Source organism: Atta cephalotes (genome assembly GCF_000143395.1).
Source record: "Atta cephalotes unplaced genomic scaffold scaffold00037, whole genome shotgun sequence".
Lineage (NCBI taxonomy): Eukaryota > Metazoa > Arthropoda > Insecta > Hymenoptera > Formicidae > Atta > Atta cephalotes.
The window spans coordinates 2,174,535-2,184,856 of NW_012130101.1; positions in this window are offsets into that span (position 1 = coordinate 2,174,535).

A 10,322-nucleotide genomic window follows, 5' to 3' on the forward strand; every position below is an offset into this window, starting at 1 on the left:
TATATATATATACATGACATTTCTTTCATCACGCAAACGATACGTCAGGAAAGTCTGGAACAGAGACCCTTTTGCCGTTAAAGGGTGTACGGCCCTGCGTACAATAGAAGAAATAAAGAAACGATTTTAACTTATCAGAAATTGGACATCGAAATACATGGTTTCTGATAGGTTTATTCTTTATTCCTAATTCTTTATTCTTGCTTGCATTGTGCGCAGAGTTTAAAGTTTACTACATCTATTACATTATAAGTCCGGATTCCGGATCTACAATAGATGTTTTAAATCTTGAATCATAAGAAATTGATCAATTATAATCGAATGCGAAGAGAATAATTGATTATATTCGTCCATTTATTGTGGCTTAAAAATCTATTGTAGAACCGGACAAAGACTGTCGGCCCTAGAGAAATTTTCTGGACTATATGGGTCTGAGCACAAGAATTGTCGTACTTACTTAGAAACTTAAGTTGTAGACGTAAGTAACGCACAAGTTTTGGCGTATGACGTACGATTTATTGCCGTCTTTTGGAGACACGGCAATAAGTTGTACGTCATACATGAAAGCTTGTGCGTTACTTACGTTTATAATTTAATAGTGTTTTCGGCCCGATCAAGTTTGCACTAACCTGATTGAAGTAATGATGTTTCGTGCTCTCCTATTAATAGAGAGAGTAACATCAATGAATAACGAAGCATTTTGTAACTCAAGTTGGTGCAAACCCAGTCGGGCCGAAAACGCTATTGGTGCGGCCATACTAGAAGGAATAAGGAATTAGGAATAAGGAATAAAGATCCAATCTATCAGAACTATTGGATCATTTAAAAAGTATCCGCGGTTTTTTGTTTTTGTTTTCAACACCACTAGATGGTGTTGATGGCCATATATCGGGCAATACTAATCCGATTGTGTCAAACGAATGTGCGTCTGAAAGATGACATTTTAGGTTACATTTTTTATAAACAAAGTTTGGTAATTCATCAATCGTGTCAAAAGTTATATTGGTTTGAAAATGAGTGAAATTTCTGAAGAAATACGCTAGGTGATGCTTTTTTACTACAAAAAAGACAAAAACGCAGCACAAACATGCAGAAAAATTTGTGAAGTTTACGGCGTGGATGCTGTAAGTGAACGCAGGACGCAGGAATGGTTTGTTCGATTTTGTTCTGGAAATTTTGATGTCAAAGATCGACCTCGCTCTTGTCGGCCAGTCACTGAAAAAGTCGATGAAATTTTGCAGCTGGTCGAGCAAGACCGGCATGTAGCTGTCAGGAAATAGCCAATGCACTAAGAATCAACCATGTGACAGTTTGGAATCATTTGAAAAAGGCTGGCTACGCAAAGAAACTCGATGTTTGGGTGCCACATGAATTAACGCAAAGAAATTTGATTGATCGAATTTCCATCAGCGAAACACTACTAAAACGCAATGAAATCGACTCATTTCTGAAGCAAATCACGGGCGATGAAAAATGGGTAAAATACAAGAATATCGTAAAAGATCATCGGGCGAAAAAGATCATAAATGCGGCGAATCACCACAAATGACTTCAAAACCTGGATTGACGACAAATAAGGTGATGCTGTGTGTATGGTGGGATTGGAAGAGAGTCGTCCATCATGAGGTGTTATCACATGGTCTAACGATTAATTCAGAGCTCTACTGTTCACAACTGGATAGATTACAGGAAGCGATTAAGGAAAAACGACCAGAATTGATAAACAGAAAAGATATTGTCTTCCATTATGACAACACCAGACCATACACATCTTTGATGACGCGCCAAAAATTGAGGGAGGTTGGGAAGTTTGATGCATCCACCGTATAGTCCGGACCTTGCACCGTCTGACTACCATTTGTTTCGATCTCTGCAGAACTCTCTTGATGGAAAAACATTGGCCGACAAAAGAGCTGTCAAAAACTTGAAAAAGTTTTTCGCCGATAAATACAGAAGTTCTACACGGATGGAATTATGAAATTACCTGAAAAATGGCAAAAGGTTATAGATAATAATGGCCAATATATATTTGATTAAAATTGATTTTCAATAAAGAAAAATTTCATTCAAAAATTGAACAAAAAACCGCGGATACTTTTTAAATGATCCAATATGTATCCGATTTCTGATAAATTGAAATTTTTATTCCTTATTCCTAATTTCTTATTCCTTTTATTGTGGCTTTATAAGTCTAAGTAAGTTACGACAATTCTTGTACTTAGACCCTATAAATGGAGTCCGAAGCACAATATAAGTACATATAGTATGGACACAAAATTTTTTATGTGATCTCCAATTTTTAATACGCATGCGTCGATTATCAATCAGGAATATGGCTGCCTTCAGTAAATTGAAACTACAGGTTAGGTTAGCTGGATCGGCTTCCCATAAAATATAATTAACCCTTTTGCCTACAATATCGTGTGAAACTCCTGCTTAGAAACATATATAAATGGAAGGGATTGTCTATATTTGCCCATGGCTCGCGCTGATGTAAAAAGCAGCTTTAAAACCAGTTCTACATTAGTTGCTAGCTGATTGCAAATTTGTTGCGATAGCCAATATGAAGTGTTGATTTCAAAATGCAAGCTTTAGATTGCTGTTGCAACAGACTTGCGATCGGTTTGCAACTAAAGGCCATTCTACATTGGTCATATCGGAAGCGTCGTAAGCATTATGCAACTTTAAAATTGAAGCATCGGATTGGTTGAAGTAACAAGTGAATTACGACGTCTACGATCAATGTAGAATGGCCTTAATGTAGAATCAGCTTAAGGCTTGTTTTACAATAGTCATAAGCAGCAAGCAATAAGAAATTAATCAATCATAGTTAATTATTCTTCTCACACTTAACTGTGACTAATCAATTTCTTATGGCTTACGACTTACGACCGTTATAGAACAGGCATAAGTGTGTAGAACCTCTATTCTGTAAAGCCGGTTTTAGTTGCAAGCTGATCGCAAGTTTGTTGCAATAACCAATCTGAAATTTGCATTTTAAAATCAACGCTTCATATTGGCAACCGGCTTAAGGATATCATATGCGGCATAACTTGCACCGACCAATCATATCATTTCACTTGAATATCAATTTCTGCTTAATTACTTTATGCTTTTTATACTATTTTGTTATTACGCCAAAACATGATGGAATCACCATGTGACAAAACCAATTTCTGCCTCATTTTAACTTATTTTGTCTAAAAAAATGCATATGGATTTCGATTTTAACAGTATAATTATAAAAGTCGTGTTCTTTTTTGCATCACGTGGAAAGTCTAAGGATGAAATCACACGGTGATAGGAATATAGAATATGTCTATTCCGCATTGTGTGATTTCACCCTAAAGCAGTCGAAATGTGGGACAATACAATTATAGACCTCATTTTGCCTCTGTGACAGATTTCCTAATCTTAATAGTCATCAACATTTAATATCTCGGATAAGCAGAGTTTTTTTTGCCAGATTCTTTCATGCAAAAACGCTGAATAAGTCTAAAGCCGAGTTCATACTTTTACGGCACCTTTCCATCGCATACATATGAGCGGATGATCGAATGAATAATTAAAATCGGAAAGTCTTGCGAGACCATTCTTAAGCCGAGTTCACACCTTGGTGGAAAAACTGGAAGCGGGAAAGCGGAAGCCAATCGGAACTCGCAGTAGTAATAGACGGTACTTTTCGCTTGTTTGCTTCTGTCTTTCCACGAGTTCTGATTGGCTTCTTCTTTTCCGCTTTCCGCTTTTTTGTCAAGATATCGGTCTAAATCTCCGCTGTCTCTGTCTATGAATGTCGCATAAGATTTAAAGACTAATTATAAAACGCGAAACAGGGCGGTATTCATGATATGTTTTTATTAAAAACTGTCTTAAATAATGTCTTAAGATGTTAATACAATCCTCGAATTTACTTATGACATCTTAAGATTGTATTAAGACAGTCTTAAATGTAAAAATCGTATATAATATATAAAAATAATATGTAAAAGTAATATGTAAAAATAGAAATGTAAAAATTTCTATAGAAAGAGAATCATAAAGTATATATATTAAACAAAGAAAGATTCACTATCAATTTCACGACGCGAAACAGACCGATATTTATAGTCGATTCTTACATTTAAGACTGTCTTAAATACAGTCTTAAGATGTCCTAAGTCAATCTGAGAATTGTATTAACATTTTAAGATATTATTTAAGACAATTTGAAAATAAAAACGGACTATGAATATCGCCCCATATTTAGCGTTTCGCAGTTAGCAGGAATTTCTCCTGACACGACATTCATAGACAAAGACGATAGAAATTTTGGAGAGTGATGCTTGCAAACTGAATACACATACATGTTATCCCTTTTATCATGGGTACCAGGTAAGGAATAAAAAACATTTTAGTGCAAGATAAAAATGGCGTCCCATATTGTTTACATGGAAGTATTAGAATCGCGTGATGAAAATGGGTACAGAATGACAACCGCTCACTAAGCTGTCAGCTCTTTCATTTTGTCTATATTTTAAGATCTAATAGAATATACCAATTAAATGAAAGAAATCATTGAGCGTTCAGTGAGTGGTAGACGTTCTAAATGTACCCAACGAATGCAATTCCATTAAAAAAAATTCTTAAGGCCTTTGACTAGACGTGGTGGTCATGTTGGAATCGTGACATCAGGAGCGAGGAATAACACGTTAATTTATGTTGCGTTCCATTTTTAAATAAAGACATTTTAGATAAAACGAAATGACGAGATCACTTGTAAAAATCGATGAACACTGTCCTTTTCTCTCTTGACAGTCAGTAAAAAGCACGTAAAGTGAGTCTACATATATTCGGACAGAAACAGAGGGTCCGACAGCTATTGAAACGAGTAAAATATATGTTTTTACATATAAAACTTAAAGATAATTTTAGTTTTCATCAATAATTACGATTTTGATAAGTACGAGACAAATCACATTTTCACAATTAAGCAAATAATAACGAAATGGCACACAACATAAATTTCGTCAAAATGTCACTTTTCCACGCTTACAAATTCAGCCGTTTATCTTGATGCGGCACTGTACACACAAATAAGCATGAACCCATGTCCGTGTGTTCGCCTGCGGCGCGCCGAAAATGAACAAGCAGTGAGCTCCTTCTCACACTAGTGCATGTTTCAAGAGACCGAAAAAAAATCCCTTTTCGGCAATTTCGGCCGTTCGGCGGTCCTAGACATTAATAAAGGGCAGGGGTCACTTTAAACATAAGTTTTAATAAATTATAGTAATAGTGTACTCTTCCCTTAATCCAGAATAGTATAAATCATGTTAAAAAACGCAACGAGATATTTAATTGTTTACGATTTTTTATGCGCGTTATATAATATACTTCCACTTCATAAATTCGAATAGCAAGAATAGTTCAGTAGAAGTAGAATTTTGCCGAAAAAAAATTATAAACCAACATTTCTCTTCACGAAAATCTTGAAAGGCCATCAGAAAAGAAATGCGAAATGTTCGAGACTCGAGACTTGTGGAAAAATATGCGAAAAAAAATTGAATAGTTGCAAAAAGCACGTTTTTCACGCTTATAAAACGAAAGATATTGATTATATGGAAAAAAAATAACTACAAAATGAACAAATCGATCTACTAGATTTACTAGTAGAAAAAAAAAATAACAAACATTGAAAAAGGCTTTTTTTCACTCGCTCTCTGTTCATTGAGATTTAAATGCTTTGAAATTCTTGTAAAATGTAACCCTCTTAATGACAAACAAATCTAGCCTGAACAAGCCTGAAATGTTCATTAATTTTTGCAAAAAGCCATTTGTTCATTGAAAACTTGTGTGCGGAAAACTTAATTTCTTCATCTTTAAGTCGCATAGCAATTTACAGGGATGATTTTTCTTTTTCGAAAATTGCATCACGTACACTTAATAACAAAACGATTTTTTAAACTATTATAAAACAACTTTAAAAAGTGTATCTAAAAGAGTATCTTTTTTCATATAAAAAAAATGAAAATAATTTCGTTAATATGCATCATATCAAATAGCTGTGTGAAGCATTCGAAAACTGACATTTTTCTACGAATTTAAAAAAAAAGATTACCCTCCGATTATTAGAGATAACAATTTAAAAAAAAAATTCATTGTGACTCTAATTGTTAAGATTAAGAATTTCGTCTGGTACCAATTTATCAAGGAAGAATTGAATTTGCTGTTAAAAAAATCTCGAATCGTAACTACGAAATTTTTAGTTTAGAAAATTTCTTCTTTTTTGAATTTTTATTTTTTTCGATTTATTACTAAAAAATCACGTTTGAATATGGAACGCATATCTGATTAACAAATTTAAATCATATTAGCTATGTTTTTTTATTTAATATACTATAAAAAGTGTTTAATTGGACAATTAAATGTACGGAATTATCAGTACAAAATTGTTCTTGTGGATTTAATTGCAAATGTAAATATGACATATGGAAACAAATAATAAATAATTTGTCAAATATTAGTGTGTAACTGTTGAATATAATTGCAAAATATATTTTTCAACACTAATTTACTTTTATATTTGCGAAAGTTTGTTATATCTTTACATCTTTTGCTTTTTGCAAAAACTAATGAACATTTCAGTCTTGTACAGGGGTAGATTTGTTCGTCATTAAAAGAGCTACATTTTACGAGAATTTCATAGCTTTGTGTTTAAATCTCAAATGAATTCTTAAATGAACAGAAAGCGAGTGAAAAAAACCTTTCTCGATGTTTTTTATATTTTTTTCTATTGAACTAGTCGATCGATTTTAATGTTCCACGTCTCATTTTGTAATTATTTCGAATACCTATATTTTTTATATCGAATTTTTTTTCCATTCAATCAATATCTTTTATTTTATAAAATGTGCTTTTTGCAATTATTCGATTTTTTGTCGCATATTTTCTTCACAAATCTCGAATCTCAAACATATGCATTTCTTTTCTGATGGCCTTTTGAGACTTTCGTGAAGAGAAATGTTGGTTTATAATTTTTTTCCGATAAAATTCTACTTCTACTAAACTCTTGCTACTCGAGTTTATGAAGGAAAGATATACTAATAATAACGTGCATGGAAAATTATAAACAATTAAATATCTCATAAACTGTTGCATTTTAACATGATTTATATTATTCTGGATTAATAGGAGGGGAGAACATTTATATTATTCTGGATTAATAGTGTAATACACTATTACAACAATTTATTAAAATTTATAATAATTGTTCGGTATCCCTATGATTCATGACGTCTAGTTATATCGCTTAATCGCATCTGAAAAATCGATGAATCCACGAGATGTCGATTGCTAAACGACGCATGCATCACGCGTAATCGATTAAAAAAATAATATCAGATCGTCTTGGCAACAAAACAAACTGTTGTTTTCGTCTTCTGCGCGCATCTCGTCTCGTGGAAAGTTATCGCCACGCTACTGCCAAGATCCTTTCCGTATCCGCTGTAAACAAGTTCGCCCGCGCTCGAGTCCTATTTAATAAAAAATTTTGGAAAGCAGAGAAGATTTCATTTTTCTCGACCGAGTGCCCTCGAAGAATTAATTTCCGCGGGAAATACTCGGACGGTGATAGCTTGGCCATGTCATTACGATTTCTTCATGCGCTCAGCAAGATCGCCAACAATAATTTATATTTATTATTTAGGATGTCCTCCTCCACTCCTTACTGATGCTTGGAGCCGCTGAGCGGAGATTGCCGAGAAAGCATTTTCGGTCGCTTGAAACAAATGATTAGTGTGAGAAAGAGCTCGCTGTTTCGTCACTTTCGGCGCATCGCGGGCGAGCACGGACATGGGCTCATGCTTAAGTGTGTGCCTATCGATTTCTATTTGTACAAAGTCTGTTTTCTGTGGCTAACTAGTGTTACACTAGTGCTTGTACTTCTTGCACTCCAGAGCCTAGTGCAGCTAGTGAATTCATGCACTAAGTTCTGGAAGGTCGATTGTGGATTTTGAAAGGAAAATTACAAAAGTAAGCAAAGATTACTAGACATTGATTAATTAAATTATGAATACTCTAGTGAATTTGCTCATTTTTGTAATTTTTATTTCATTTGAAGATATACAATCGACCCCCTGTTGTACCGGAACAAAAAACGTCATCGATGATGTTATTTTGGGATCAGAAAACTTTAACGTACACTCGTGCAACCAGTGCAGGAATAGAAAACAAATCTATAATATATGTAAACCGTGTCTGTATATTACTGCCAGTTGTCAATACAGTATATGTAACAGGAACTATAGATTTTCAATACTAGCAGTAAACTGGCAGTAATATCGGTGGAAGGAATAACATGGTGTGCTTAGTTGGCAAGCATCTCTCTCTCGCCGTTTGTGTTTATGTTGCGTCAGGGGAAAAGGCTGTCAACTGAAACGCTAAACATGGGACGATATTCAGTTCAGTTTTATTTTCAAACAGTCTGAAATAATGTCTTAAGATGTTAATAAATCCGGATTAGAATGTAAGAATCAATCAACTACAGTCGAGCATTTCGAGCATATCGTTTGAGTCTAACAGGGGAATATTCAACTGTAGTTGATTTGTTTTTACATTTTGATCCGATTTAAACTTCCCAGTGGAAATTAGGCCTATGTCTATGAATGTCGCATCAAGGGAAAGAAGTACTGAAAAAATTGGTACTGAATCTTTTTTTGTTTAACACATAAAGTGTATTCTTTTTCTATAGAAAGAGAAACATAAAGTGTATTAAATAAAAAAAGATTCAATATTAATTTCACGACGCGAAACAGACCGTTTTTCATAGTCAATTCTTGCATATAAAACTGTCTTAAGTACAATTTTAAATCATAAGTCATTCCGAGGACTGTATTAACATCTTAAGACATTACTTAAGAGTGTTTGAAAATAAAAACGGACTATGAATATCGCTCCATGTTTAGCGTTTTACAGTTCTTTCTCTTGACACAACATTCATAGACATAGGCCTAGTTTCCACCGGGAGGTTTAAACTGGATCAAAATGTAAGAACCAACCAACTACAGTTGAGTATTCCCCTGTTACAGTCAAATGACAGGGAATGCTCGACTGTAGTTAGTTGATTCTTACATTCTAATCCGAATTAAATCCTCGATGGAAACTAGGCCATAAACGGCAGAGATTTAGAGAGAGGTGCTTGTAAACACATCATATTATCCCTTCCACCATGATTAAAGACTTAAACATAGTAGACATAGGCAATAGGCACAGACAACAGAATAATGAGTCGTCCAATCAGAGCTCTGATGTAAGTTCGATATTATATCCCAGAGCTCTGATTGGACAGGTTATTATTCCCTGTTCTCTGTGCCTATTGCTTATTATATTTAATATACAAACAGCCATATTGTGCACAGAGAAACCTGAAAGAGGACATGCCGGCATTTTTCTTGTTGGCTGTGTTCAGAACGTTTATTTTGCAATTGTTGAAAATTTTCTTCGCACTGATTGGATTATGCTTAGATCAAGAGGAATGGTTCTATCTTAACAGATAGGTCCTATTTTAGTTAGACAGATTCGTTCTTATTTGAGGATCCATAAATAAAAACCAATTGCTCGATGAGTAAGCTGCATTCCAAAACCCATCGAAAAAAGACGTTATAACTTTTCTGTGTGTAATCACTCACGTAGGTCAGTATTTATAATCGTGTTTCTGTTGAGAAATACAGCTGAAATTAATTTTAAGTCATGGAACGATTCAATAGATGAATCTTGAGAGTCGATTTGTAATTGTGATTCAAGTGAGGAACTCAAATGAATGAATTTATATTTTTTACGATTTAATAATCGAATCTTGAAGAAAGATCTCGTAATAACTTCGAAATTTGTATCCTCTAATTCTTTGAGTTGAGAAAAATTTTCGTAAGAATAATCCGGAAATAACTTGAGAAGAAAAAATTATATAATATTTATATTAGACTGCATTATAATCTACATATATGTATATATATAGGGTGTCCCGAAAGTTTTTGCCAATCACTTTTGTGTAGATAGAGCGGACTAAACTGAGTCGAAAAGTCCTCTACCATTTTGCAATGCTAGTTAACGAGATACCGATCATTAAAAATAATCGAATAAGCGTATTCGTTTGGCCTGCCAAAGTCACAGTATATACAGTAGCGCAACTCTCCTGATTTTATGTTGATAAAATGGAGTGCGCATGTGTGAAATAAATTGCCTCATCTCTCTCTCTCTCTCTCTCTACTACTACTTACTACTACTACTACTACGTACTACTATACTACTACTTACTACTACTACTACTACTACTACTACTACTACTACTA